This window comes from Triturus cristatus, chromosome 1_1 (genome assembly GCF_964204655.1).
Source record: "Triturus cristatus chromosome 1_1, aTriCri1.1, whole genome shotgun sequence".
Lineage (NCBI taxonomy): Eukaryota > Metazoa > Chordata > Amphibia > Caudata > Salamandridae > Triturus > Triturus cristatus.
In genome coordinates, this window is record NC_140579.1 from 1,157,412,716 (window position 1) to 1,157,426,691 (window position 13,976).

The window sequence follows — 13,976 nt, forward strand, 5'->3', positions numbered from 1 at the left end:
TAGGGAAGCCTGCCGCTGCGCTATTACCCGCTAATCCCCTCGCAGAAAGCATTTTACTCGTGAGAGGGAGGTGTGTTTCTTGTATAAGCGCCAGATCAATGTGGTGCCTGCGGAAATAATTCAGCACTTTTCTCAGTTTACGAAAATCATTCAACCCCCTGACATTCCATGTCAACGCTCTCAGGGTCATAGTGCCGCCTTCACCATTCGTAACGCTAGGGTCTGACCTCACCGCCATGACGTGCCATATAAACAGCAAAGATGCAACCTGTGCTACGTGCCACCCAATTGTAGACACCAGGCAACCTAGTCCAGACATACATAGACAGGGCAGAAGACATGCCTCTCAGCGTACCGTGCGTACCCCCGACCCCCAACCCAAAACATCCCCCTATGGTCACTACCCCCCACCCACAGCCGACCGCCCCCAACCTGGCCAGACAGGACCCCGACCCTTCCCCCCACCCCTCACAACAACATACACCTTGAACTTTCCCCAAACCGGCCCCCATAGGGACCATGCGAGTCAACAGCGCTGGGGCAGAGGTTACCTGGCAAAAACAATCACAACCTGTCCACAACCCATAGTATTGCCGTGCCCCCGCATCCCTGCCCCCGTATAGTCATACTGCACGAGCTGCTCTCCTTTCACCACCATGAGATCCAGGGGTGTCCCCCACCACCCCTATATGGGTCCGAACCTTATGCCTAGAAAAACATTCCTGATGGCCCCGAGAGGCCCGAGCAACAAACCCGCCCATCCTCTCTTAGTCTCAGTCACAGGCCAACTAAGCAAATGTCTGTAACAGACCCATGGAGGGCCCCCCGGCCCTAGAGGGCTCGGAGCAATCAAGTTAGCAGCAGGTAATAGTCAATACATCTGCCCCCACGAGATCCATGCAACTAGGACCACAGACACTGTTCATGCTCAAAGTATCAGAAAGATCTCACCAAATATCAACTGCGTAGTCCTCATGTGCGGCCTTACCATCCGCGGTTGTCCATGCAGTTCCAGGCGCTCCGGTCACCGCCAGAGCAGCGAACACCCCCCGCCCAACAAGCAGACCCAGACGGCGTGGCCGTATGCTAAGTCGAGCCACCCACAGCAGACTAGTCCCGCTCCTCCAAACTTGAGGCCTCCGCAAGAGTGTCATTTTGCCCCCGTGGACTGTTCCGCTGTTCCTTAGACCATTCCTTCAAAGATCTCTGCAGCTCCCTCGGGTCAGTGAAGAAATGCGAATGGCCCTGCCTGTTAATCCGAAGTCTCGCCGGGTATCGCATCGCATAATCCAGTCCGAGGTCGCGAAGTTGTTTTTTGTACGGTGCGAAATGCCTCCGTTCTTCGCCGTGAAGTCAGGGTAGATGGAGATGTCCATTCCCTCGAATTGCAGCTTCCCTTTTTCTCTAGCCACCCGCAGGGCTGCATCCCTGTCCCTGTAATTTAGCAGCTTAGCTATTATCGGTCTCGGTGGCGCTCCCGGCTTTGGGCGAGGCCCCCAGCGAACGGTGGGCTCTTTCTACTACGAACATGGGAGAGAACACATCCACCCCCAGTAGGGCATGCAAAGAGTTCCATCCTCCCGGTGTGCGTTGACTCCGCCAAACCAGTTATGCGAATGTTCGATCTCTTCGAGCGGGCCTCCAAGTCCTCCGACTTGTCCTGGATGACCTGGAGCAATCTGCTGAAGTGTTTACGATCTGCATCCCACTCCGTTTGCGCTTCCTCCACATGTGTGACTCTCCTCTCAGCCACGTCCAGTCGCTCCGCGTTCTTGTCCACCCACTCCGACATGCGGTCCATGCGGTATGTGAGTGCGTCCAGCTTGGCATAGATCGCAGTCAGACTGCCCTGCAGGCCCTTTTCCATCGCCGCCAGCATTTCTCTTATGTCCGCACACATAGAGCTCTCTGAGGCCGCACCACCGGTGGACGTTTCCGGCACCGCGACGGTGGATCCCTTCGCCTTGCGTGGGTCAAAAGATATTTTAGGCTGTGTCTTGTCACCCTTACCCATGGTGATGCTATAGGTCTGCGCTTCCACGAGTCCAGAGTCTCTATGCGCCCACCTCAGCCCGTGGCCCCGTTGTCTTAGGAGTCTGGACAGTATTCCGTGCAGCCTCGGGGTCAAGTGCGGCCCCAACCAGTGGTAGGCCGAGACGTGCACCCGCACCAACCTCGGCGCACACCCAAGGACCAGGTCCAAGAGCCACTCCTCACGACCGGTGAGTACTCCCGCGGGCTCCGCACCTCAAAGTGGCAACCCCCGAATGGCTGGGAAGGGGGCACCAACACAGAGGATGCCAGCAGGTCTCGCCTCCACGCAGTTCCGGGGTCACCCCCTCGAAGCTCCCCACAGGCCCGGGACCGGCGTCGTCTCCGCCGGCCTCCAGGGATCTCTCTTCAGGCTGTTGGAGGGGGGGGGGGGCGCGCCAAACACAGCTTCACAGAGGCGCCAGGAGCTTCACCTCCTCCGTAGGCACCCTGGGATCACTCCCCTCCACGTGCCAGTGCTCCGAGGACAGGCCCAATGCAGCGGCGTCCACTCCGCAAGGCCCCCCTCGCACGGGCAGGCAGCCATCGGCCAGGGCCCCCGAGTCGGCCCGAGCCAAAGCAGTCATCAGCGGCGGCCCCGCGGAACGGCTCCGCCGAGCGCTAGGGTCCCCACGTTGCGAGCGCTCACCTTCCACTGTGGAGTCGCCCGAGTCCGCACCTTTCTCCAGGGATGTCCGCGCCCCGGCCCCACCGGCCCACTCAGAGTCTGCAGCCGAGCACGGCAGACCTGGACGGCTGCCGGCGACCCCGCCGCACGCTGCGTCACGCACACCGGGGAGCGTCTCAGGGCAGGCCGGGGATGTCGGCCCAGTCCGCCGAGCGCGCCACCTCTCGCCGCCTGTGCCCCGTACGGCTCTGCCGCCGGCCGTAGGGGTCCGCACACCGCTCCGCCTGGTGTAGAAAGGATTCCCACGTCAAATCCACTATGTGGCTCCGCAGTACAGGATCATTGAAAGGATTATGCGAGGGCTAAGGTGGAGAGCGCAGCGCTCACTCGTCCGCCATCGTTGCCAGCAAGCTCCGCCCCCTTCCCGTACGACTATTCGTAGGGCCTTTTTACAGGATCGGAATCGGCCCCTAAAGTGTACAGAATCTAAATTTGTTGTGAAATTTCACGCAATTTCGTGAAAATTATATGACATTTTGCAAAATTTAGCAAAATTCACTTGCAGGCATTTCGTGTGAAAATTGAATGTAAAGGAACGCCTCGCAAGCGATAAGCCGGTGGGAGACTAGTCTGAGGAGAAAATGCTTCATGTGATACATTTTCTGTGTAAGTTGGTTTCCCATGGCCATATATTATGTAAAAATGTTCATCTGTGAAATTGACAACATTTTGAAAAATTCATACAGCATAAAATTTGAGAATTTCCTGAATTCTCCAGATCTGTGAAAGAATTAGGAAACATTGCTTGGGTAGAACACATTTTTGGGCTAGCCATACATTTTGTTTTGTATTGCTAGCTCTGTGGAAGAAGAGAGAGAGCCTTGTTTTAAATCATTTTTTATTTCTTCGTGACCTTCTTTCGTCCTTATCTTCCAGCAAAGTGGGCTGGTCGGGTTGGAATCCTTGCTGGCCTATTGCTATGCCAGGCAGTACTAGGGAGCCTCCTCGGCGCCACCAACCTTCAAAGCTGAGACAGTTTGCTTCCACAGTCAACAACCCTGACTTGGGGCCAAATTATGATGTTGGAAGAACCGCCACTGTTGGACTTGGCCCTTTTTGCAGGGTCATCCCTGAACTTTTTGCCTTCCTCCGGTATTTTTTTTTGACCTGTTGTTGCCTGTTTTATGACTCTGGGCACTTTATCACTTCTGATCAGTGCTAAAGTGCATATGCTCTCCCTATTGTAAATTGATGTATGGATTAGTGATTCCATGATTGGCTGGTTTGGTTTACTTGTCAGACCCTACTACAGTGCACTGAGAGTGCCCAGGGCTTGTAAACCAAATGCTGCCAGTGGGCTTGTAGCACTGGTTGTGGCACCCACAGAAGCAGCCTGTTAAAGTGTGTCTAAGGCTTGCCATTGCAGAGCCTGTGTGCAGTCTGGTACTGCCATGCTGACTGGGCAAGTGCACCCACTTGCCAGTCCCTAAACCTTCCCTTTCTTCATATCAGACACCCGTATGGTAGGCCCAAGGGCAGGGTGCATTGTAAGTATAAGGTAGGACATGCCCTGGTGTGTCCTAATAGTAAATTACAGCCATTTTCGTTTTTCACTATTGCAATGCTACCTGTTCCCCATAGGCCTGAATGGGCAGTTTGATTATTACATCTTAAAATCCTAACTGACTCAGGGAACATGGTAGAAATTCGAGTTTACTATGCCTGAACTCAGAATGATAAAATACATCTTTTAGTGAAGTTGGTTTTAACATTCTGTCTTTGAAAATACCACTTTTAGAAAGTAGGTATTTTCTTGTCCAACCATCCAAACCTGCCTCTGCTAGGCTGTGTATTCCTTGTCTGGAGTTTGAGTGACAGGGACTGGGGAATTCCAGGGGACTGGGGAATTCCCGGAGACAGGGTGAGTCAGCACAGGGCTGAATAGAGAGATCTCCATGTAGATGGGTGGGAGGAGTTGCACCTGGGACCTGAATTGGGCTGTGCTTTCCCTCCACAATGCTGGCTCCACCCCCTGTGGTACGTCTGATGTCTCTGCCCTGCACTGTGAAAGGAAAGAAGGAGTCATGTCAACAAAGTGCTCCAGGACTGACCAGAACTGGTTTGGACTAGGCAAAGGCCTCTCTGCCTTCAGAGAACAAAGAGAAACTGTGTATAAAAAGGGGCCCCAGACCCTAGAACTTTAGATCACTTAGGGAACAAGAAGAAACCTTTACTGAGGAGTGGAACCAGAGAGACTGAGGAGAGACTATCCCTGAACCTGGGGGATTGGCCTGCAGTGGTTGCCTGACTGCCAAAGAAACAAGAAAGGAATTTGTGTGCACTTTATTCAACTTGTAAAGGATCTCCAAGGGCTTGAGAGAAGAGCTTGCCTCCTGCTCAGGGACAACAGACTTCAACCACCAGCTGCCCAAGAGTTCTTTGGAAGTGCCTGTAGCTGTATTTGGGCCTTCTGAGGTACTGCGTGCCACAAGGAGCTGGAAGCGCGTCTCAAGAAGAAGAAGCGTGTCGCCGTCGCAGCCGCAGCCGTTGCATCATTGAACAAGGGTGTCGCCGCTGTAGCTGTCGCATTGCACCGCATCACGAGAAGCGTCTCGCAACACCGAAGAAGCGTGTCGCCGTCTCAGCCGCTGCAGTCGCATCACTGAACAAGGGTGTCACCGCTGTAGCTGTCGCATTACACCGCATCACGAGAAGCGTCTTGCAACACCGAAGAAGCGTGTCACCATCGCAGCCGCTGCCGTCGCATCACTGAACAAGGGTGTCACCACTGCAGCTGTCGCATTGCACCGCATCGCAAGAAACACCTCGCATCCACGGAGAAGCGTGCCGCCGTCGCAGCCGCTGTTGTCGCATCACTGAACAAGGGTGTCGCCGCTGAAACTGTCGCATCGAGCGGAAGCGTCTCGCAACATCGGAGAAGTGTGTCGCATCAACAAGAAGACACCATCTTTGTTTCTTTGTACCAGATCTTCAACGCATCACCGCCTTTGCGTGTAAGGACCTACCGCATCACCTTCCCTGCAACACTTTCGTTGCCCTGCGTGTCGCATCTTAAGGTACATTGACTCAAAGTGTCGCATTTAAGATCTAAAGAGAACTAAGCCAATTCTACCCTTTTAAGTACAGTATTGTGGATTTGTTTCGTTTGTGGTCTTGTGTTAAATCTATATAAAGAATACTTATTTTTAATATGCAACTGTGTGGTGTCCATCTGTAGTGTTGTCACTTGATTACTGTATGTGTTCACAAATGCTTTACACACTGCCTCTGAGATAAGCCTGTCTGCTCATGCCAAGCTATCAAGGGGGTAAGCAGGGGTTATTTTAGGAGTGCACCCCCTTGCCCTGACTAGACACAAGGGTCCCTATTTGTCACAGGTACCTACCTATGCCAACTAGAGACCCAAATCTATCAGCCACCAACAGGCCGTCAGTGGCGGTCCGCCCAACATCCGCCGGATTACAATGCCGGTGGTCGGAGCGCATCAGGCGGGGGGAAAGACCGCTGCCTCAGACAGGCTCAAGTAGCCCATCGAGACAGCGATCTGATTTGTAATTCCTACAATGGAGCAGTGCCTGCAGAGGCACCGCCGTAGGGATTGCGATGTCAGTTTCCTACAGCCTTTTCGGTCGGACTGCCATGACAAGGCTGTCGGAAAGTGACTTTGGGAGCCCCTAGCAGAGCCTCCATCACCCATGGGCATCGGCTATTGGTCCCGGGGGGCACATGTTGTGCTCCCTCCAAACATCCATGCACCTTGTGCCAGGCACCACATGGTGCCTGGCAACCGGTGCATAGATGTTTGTAAACATACCCTTTACTATTGAGGCTTGTGCTGCGACCCTTTTTTGTCCGGCAGCACAAGCTGCAATAGTAAACAGCATGTTTCTGACCACCGTTGTGGCAGTTGCATTGTAATTCAGGGGGTGGGACCTCTGACTCCTTGTCCCATTCCCACTACGGTGTGCTCTTCTGACCGGCATCGTAATGAGGGCCTCAGTTGGCAAGTGAGGAGTAGAAACATGCCTAGGATTCCACACTGATCCTTCTTCTTTGACAGCTGTGGTGGTAAAAACACAACTTACCTCATGGCCCTAAAAAATACAACGAATGCAGATTCTACGGTGTGCAATCCCAGTCTGACATGGGATTGGAGTTGTTGCCTCTATGGAGAAACCTGCAGTATGTTCAGAACATTTTGCTAACTTACTGCTTCAATTCTATTACTGCCAGAATATTGCCCACCACCCTCCCAGTCATTAAGGACACTCTTTCCAGGCCTTGGCATTTGTGTAATCACCAAGTGCATTATTACACAAGATCACCTGAAACCAAGATTTGTAGCTGAAAGGTTGGGGACTGGAGTGAAGAGGTCACTCTGGTTGCATGCCTGGTGATCCTCCCTTCTCCTGCCGTGATGATGCACTGGGACATGTAGATTTGGAATTAGTTGAGGTGGTGGAGTGACAGTTCAGCCCCCTGAATTCATCATTTGTGCAGGTGTAGATCTTCGTTGAGCTATAGACCAGCATAATGCATGCATTCAGCAGTATAGAATCGGAGAGAGAACACACCACAAATATTATTACCTGGCAGTAGCACAGAGAGCAGGAACCCTGTCTGACGTAGACACAGACTCACATACACATTAGTACCTTCCTAGCAGAGGATAAACTTCTGCCAGGCTCACACAGATGCTGTTCAGTCGTATGGTGTTTCCTTTCATCATCTAGTTCCATATCGTCTGTCTCTCCAGAGCATGCTGCTAAGGCCATGTTACCATTATAAAAGTAGGGGACATTCTGTGTGTACCTAATACGCCTGGATGTTTGCATCCTATAAGACGTGTACAAGTCTGGAATACACATATCTGCTCCCTTCATATGAAATGTCAAATTCCATTGATTTGGTACTGATATTTTTATCCAGTAGCATGGGGAAAAACAGCACTTGTGTAATATGCGCAAAGTCTTCGTAGCACTATGCTGCTAACTCACATGAGAGGAAACGTTTTGGGCAACACTAAGCACCTTAACATGCTTGCAGTGGGGCTTACAATGTCATAGCACTAGGTACAGGGCAAAAAGGTGCATGTTTTATTGTTAATGAAGCAATTATGTTTGGCCATCTGCCAGCCACAGCAAATCCAACTTGCATATGTGGGGAGGAAGGCATTATGATAGGAGCTCATCCAAATTCTTGCTAATGTGAATTCCCTTGTGGGATTTGCCATAAAAGCTTTGCATAATGCTGCATGTTGGTTAGTAAAGTGAGGTTTGACCACTGCCCACCAGCCTGAGACACCTGCTGTGCCGCAGCCAAAGAAGAAGTGACCACTGAGCTCTTACCGTCATGTAGTCTGTGCTCTGACCACTGGTCAGCATATCTATAGGTGCTCTGGCCACTGGTCTGCAGATCTACAGGTGCTCTGGCCACTGGTCTGCAGATCTACAGGTGCTCCAGCCACTGGCCTGCATATCTATAGGTGTTTTGACCACTGGTCTTCAGATCCATAGGTGCTCTGGCCACTGGTCTGCATATCTATAGGTGCTCTGGCCACTGGTCTTCAGATCTATAGGCAACTGGACTTTATTGGCTTCAGACCTGTCAAGCGACTTCCTGTTGCGATACACATGATTAAATAAAACCCGGGGACAGCCAAAAGCGAAAAGCAAAAGTGACTAGTCATTTCCATGTGATGGCTGCGACTGGCATACATTTCCTAAAACCTCTCACAACAAAACTGTGTGCTAGTTTTCCACTGCCGGCACAATTGCTGGTTTGCCATGCTTAGTCATTATCATTGTGATACGCCTGTCCATGGCTTCATGCCTCTGTCACACCGGTGGTGGTGTCTGTCAGCTGTGTATGTGGGCTGTTGGTGTGATGAGGGTCAATGAACTGGTTCTGGTCAGTATCACTACATTTTTGGTTTAATGAACCGTAATGGAGCCAGCATTGCTGCTTTAGACTTTAGTTCCTGGTGGCAGCTATTTGTTTATTGGTTCTTCTTCATATGAATAAGTAGAGATGAGGCTGTAGGGGCGATTCCAGACTTGCCAGATTCCACAGTTTTCTGGCACACAATCTTTTCCCTGTCCCGAATTAAAAAATCTACAACAAAGAAGTGCATTGCGCCTAAGACACGCCTTTGTCCGGAGTTCAGAAAGAGTTCTTCTGACCAGGGCCTGTTGCTGCTATTTATGTGCTGCGTGGATTGACTTTTTAGGTCTCGGCTAGCGAAGGCTGCGCTTGTGCAGTCTCGCTCGCGAGATTTAATGACTTGGAGAAGAGGGGCTTGAGCCCGCCTCTCTTCTCTCCTCTTCTCCATTGGCTGGCCTCTTAAATGCTGGTCAGCCATTGGAGAAGAGGTTTGTCTCTCCAAACAAGCCCCGTCCTTTTTGGATTCGGGGGCGTGTTTTTTCGATTCTTTCTCTCCTCTGGAATGTAAACATTCCAGCCAATGGCAAGAGGAGAGAAAGAAAAACACGCCCCCGATTCCGAAAACGACACTGCGTTTCTCCGAGGCATTTCTGCTTGACCTCGGAGAAAGGCAGTTGTCTCTCTCTCTCTCTGTTTCTGTCGTGTTTCTTTCTCTCCCCCTTTCTTGTTCCTTATCAGACAGCAGGCCTGAACCCATGACACAGCGCTGTATAGACACAGACATGAGCTGGGTGACAGGCTCCGTTCCCAGGCCCCGGGCGAGTCGAGGAGGGGGCTCTCGGGAGAGGGGGTGGGGAGGGCGGGGTGCACAAGCAGGCAGAGCAAGCTTACTTTTCAGAAAGAATGTTGTCATTCTTCTTCTTTTAGCAATTTTTTGCCAGAGTGTACTTTTCCTCCACATCTGCCATGCAGATTTATGGCGCATTCCTGCTTTGTTGTGTGAAAGGCTAACATTACTTCATCCCAGCGCTGGGACGCTCTGTACAGCGAGAGGGCGGGCGTGTTGTGAAAGGGGAGAACCGGTTCTGGGCAGTACATTTCCGTGCAGGCCTTGGGGCCCTGTAACAGAAAAGGAGAAGGAGGGGCCGTCGCGTTGTGGTGTTGTTACACGTGAAGGGGAAAGTTAGCTCGTTATGTAAGGTAGGCCTGGCTGCGCACGCAGACTCTGAGGTTCAGGAGCAAGGTGTGTTTATGTATTTTAGGTGTTCATGTTGTTACTTACCGTGCTTTCGAGCGGCTTGAGGCACAGGAGCTCACATAATCTTATACACGATAGCAGCACTAGAGCGCGCAGTCAGCCTCTGCACAAGGAGAGTACGTCATGCAATAGCAGACTAAATAATTAATACAATTGCTTGTTTAAAAGGAAACCCCAATGGAAACTAACAACATTTGTGTGAGTGCAAAATTGTGCTTCTTGGGCTCCCGTACACTTCCTAGACCAGGCGCACCCACCCCCATAGTCCGCTCCCCTCTTCTGGAGTCCCGAACTTCAGGAAACTTCCTGCGGGGTTTGCAGCGGTAGTGAGGAATGCGTGCCACATCAACACCCTGCAGCAGACACCCACCTTTACCCCTCGGTCTGCAGAGCGTGGAAGTGAAGCGGACCTGGAGGCTCGACCACCTTGAGACTTGGGATAAGCGGCTTCTCCCAGACACGCCACTCCTTGCACACCACCGCTCTGTTCCGTCTGCAACTTTTCACAATGTCTAATGACCTTAAACAGAGGAAGAAAGCAACCCCGGCTAAGCCAAACGAGGGAGCGAAGGCAGAGCAGGACCGAGGGGCCGCCAAGGCAGGGAAGGAGACGTGTTCTCCGGCGTCTGTGAAGTCCAGGGAGTCGCGGAATGTGTGCCCCGAGCCCCGTCCGCGATGTGCCTGCTCTCCCTGTGTGTCTGCCTAGCGTCCAGCTGGTAAGTACACCACGGGGAAGCGAAAGGCCCTGGTGACGTGCGTTCTGTGAAGAATTAAGTAAGACCGTCTTTGGGTTAGACTTTGGGTCGACCTATTTTATCCATCGGCTGTTTGTGTTCTCCCTGTTTCAGTCATTGGCTTCAGATATTGTTCTAAATTGAGCGTCCTCTGGGAGTACCAATAAAAATTATAACTGCCACTTTGGGTCGACCTATTTTATCCATCGGCTGTTTGTGTTCTTCCTGTTTGTCATTGGCTTCAGATATTGTTCTAAATTGAGCGTCCTCTGGGAGTACCAATAAAAATTATAACTGCCACTTTGGGTCGACCTATTTTATCCATCGGCTGTTTGTGTTCTTCCTGTTTCAGTCATTGGCTTCAGATATTGTTAATCATATTCTGGATCAGCCTATAGGTGATTACTTTTCTTGCCTCTTGCTTTCAGTGTTCTCTTACCAGTGCTTGCATTACAGTGTGCGAGGGACTGTTTTCCTCTCACCTTGTCGCTCTTAGCAGTTTAGCGTTGCTATCCCACTTCTCCCCTTGCAGTCCTCCACTGTTTCATTCTGCTTATCCAATCTGCCTGCACACCCATCTCCTGTTTGCAGGGAAAGTTAAAGCTCTAAATAGAAATATACTTTCTGACTCCCTAAAAATGTGCTGTGTTCGGCTATGTAAACATGGCCTGTGTAAGTGTGGGTGGCTGTGTGTGTGTGTGTGGGAGGCTCAATGTGTGTGTATGTGTGTATGTGTGTGCCTCTGTGTGTGTGTGTGTGTGTGTGTGTGGCTCTGTGTGGGTGGCTTTTTTTGTAGGTGGCTCTATGCGTGGGTGGCTCTGTCTGTGTGTGGGTAACTGTGTGTGTAGGTGGCTCTGTGTGGGTTGCTCTATGTGAATAGGTAACTGATGCATGAAAGACTACCCAGAGCGCGAGCGTGAAGAAGTGTTTGGTCGCTGCTATTGCACTTTTGCACCTTAAAATTACCTGTGTTTTTTAAAAACTGTGATGGAGCAGGGTTTTTACTTTAAAATCGAATACCTGTTTCATTTTCGCATGTTATAACTAAAAGTACTACTGATTAATTATTAAGTATTAAAAGTTTGTCGAATGTTGTCTAATCAACCTTATTAACAAGAGAATTACACGTGGGAATGCTATTGCATGGCTACAATAATAAGTGAACTAAGTTGGTGAGCAAACTGACAGAAATCGATGGTGCTTATGTGATGTTATTGTGTTTGCGCTTATAATTAATATGCATTAATGGCTTTTGATGTCGCAAATGGCTAGATAAATACACACACATAAGGGTATTAGCAGGGGAATAACACTGTATAATCATTTCTGTGCAGTAATTCTGTTTTATGTTTATTTTTGCTTAAGTTGTCCAATGTGGCCTACCCGAAAATGGCTACTATATACAGCCTGCACTCGAGTAGATGGAAATTTACAAAAAGGCTTCGCTCTGCCTGTGACCTTGCACCTCTGATGAACCGAAAAGCCATAAGCATGATGACAAGTCCGGGACATCTGCCAAGAGCCCCTGGAAGACGGAGAAGTTGCAAAAGTTGAAATATTGACTACACGAACTTGTTATGAACCCATCATTTGAAACAAATGTATCCAGTAGAGACATCCGTAAATGTATCGAAATTAGTCATGAACATTCAATTTTCTATTCATTATTTGGGACAATCTATGCGTGAGAAAATCTCGCATAATATCGAAAAAGTACCAAGATGACATTATTTCCGCCATTCATCCGTTCTGAACAAAGAAATGTAACTTTATGGAATGTAAATTTAGTATAAATATGAGCAGACTAGAGAGGTCTAGCGCCACTTCTTCCTGAGCCGATGATCCGAGGTCCCTATGCTGACGAAGAGGACAGTGACTCTACATGACTGCAGGAAACTCTGTTTCTCCTACTGAGGACCGGTTCTGACTTAGGATCTGACATTTAGACAGAATAGGTAAATATGAGAGAAATGAATTTTGCATTTAATTGGCTTTTCCTACAATTTTAGATAAAATAAACAATCTGTTTGAATTTCTGTCTCGGGTGGTTATTTCTTGTCATGTTTATTGAATTTATTTGTGTATTCTATGAAATGTTCTTGGCTAGATTTACAAGCAACTAAGCAGATGCCATTGACCTCAAAGTACAGGCAGATCGGATATGCTTTAGTGAAAGGTGTTTCTCCTTTACAGGGCACGGATAGAGTGATTAAGGGTGAATGTTGGTGTAATGGGCCCCACCAGCGTGTGATGTGTGTATGCGTGTGTGACTGTGAAATCATTCCGTCCGTGGAAGTAGGGGGGATTCGGAAGCTCTGATCTGCACCAACTGTACTTTGCTGAATACTTTTATTAAACTTTTTTAAAATCTATGAACAAATTAAAACTGTAAGAAATTTGCCAGTGCTCACCGGCTTTCACCTCGCGGTGACCGCATGCTAGAGCGGACCCGCCTGCGGAGGTTGTCGGTCTAGTTGTTTTTGGCTCCACACTTTTAAAAAGACGCGATGGCGTGGGCGCGCAGTATGTTCTGAGGTAACTGATGCGTGAAAGACTGCCCAGAGCGCGAGCGTGAAGAAGTGTTTGGTCGCTGCTATGGTGTAATGCGTGTATGCGTGTGTGACTGTGAAATCATTCCGTCCGTGGAAGTAGGGGGGATTCGGAAGCTCTGATCTGCACCAGTTTCTTTGTAGCAGAATGATGGTTTGCTATTGTCTTGATCTGGCGAAATTGCGTGTATATAGGCTTGTTGATTATTGATTGATATTTGTACTAACACTATGTGTTGAGTTGTGTTGAGTTTTATGTATTGTGAACGACTTCTGGGACGTAGGGAGTCGATGACAGTTCCGTAGCAGAGCAGAGGGAGTGTTGCTCTCGGAAAAAGGCGGGATTGTTGGCCCTGTATGCAGACAGGGGAAAACGTGTGACAATTGAAGTTGCGCGTCGCATTGTCTGGGTTCGACAAGGTAGCATCGCCGTGTGTTGCCATTAGAAACGTATTTTCTGTGTGAGAGAAGTGTATATGATAGCGAAGGTTATTTGTGAAACTCTGGTCTTAGGTCCCAGGGATCCGTAAGGTATTCCGTTAAAGCTTACTGCTGGAGAAGTAATAGGTATTCTCGGAGCTTGTTAGAAGGACAGGGCAGAGGTAAGTGCTGCTTTGTTAACGTGTGATATAATTCTGTAGTAGGACAGACTGTTCGCTGTTCTCGGGAAAGACAGAATTCTGTATGAATGTACTACATTTTCTGGTATAAAAGTGCGTGAATGAGAAGGCATTCTGGTTAATTGTGAAACTCTTAGGAGCATTCCGGAGGGTAACAGTTAATTGATGCTTGTTAGAAGGGTAAAGTAGAGGGATGTGCTACTTTATAAACGGAAGTAACGATTCTGTAGTAGGGCAGAGGTAAGCGCTGCT

General features: G+C 49.7%; 1 protein-coding gene and 1 long non-coding RNA gene across 3 annotated transcripts in view; one reads left to right on the top strand and one right to left on the bottom strand.

Annotated features, from left to right (window-relative positions):
* Positions 1-12,570, top strand: part of LOC146871781 (uncharacterized) — a 77,686-nt gene extending 65,116 nt beyond the window's left edge. The window contains exon 3 of the long non-coding RNA XR_014981067.1: positions 11,921-12,570. This is a non-coding gene — a long non-coding RNA (uncharacterized LOC146871781). The remainder of the gene's footprint in view (positions 1-11,920) is intronic.
* LOC146871779 (uncharacterized) overlaps positions 1-13,976 on the bottom strand; it is a 490,516-nt gene that overhangs the window by 398,781 nt on the left and 77,759 nt on the right. The window lies entirely within an intron of this gene.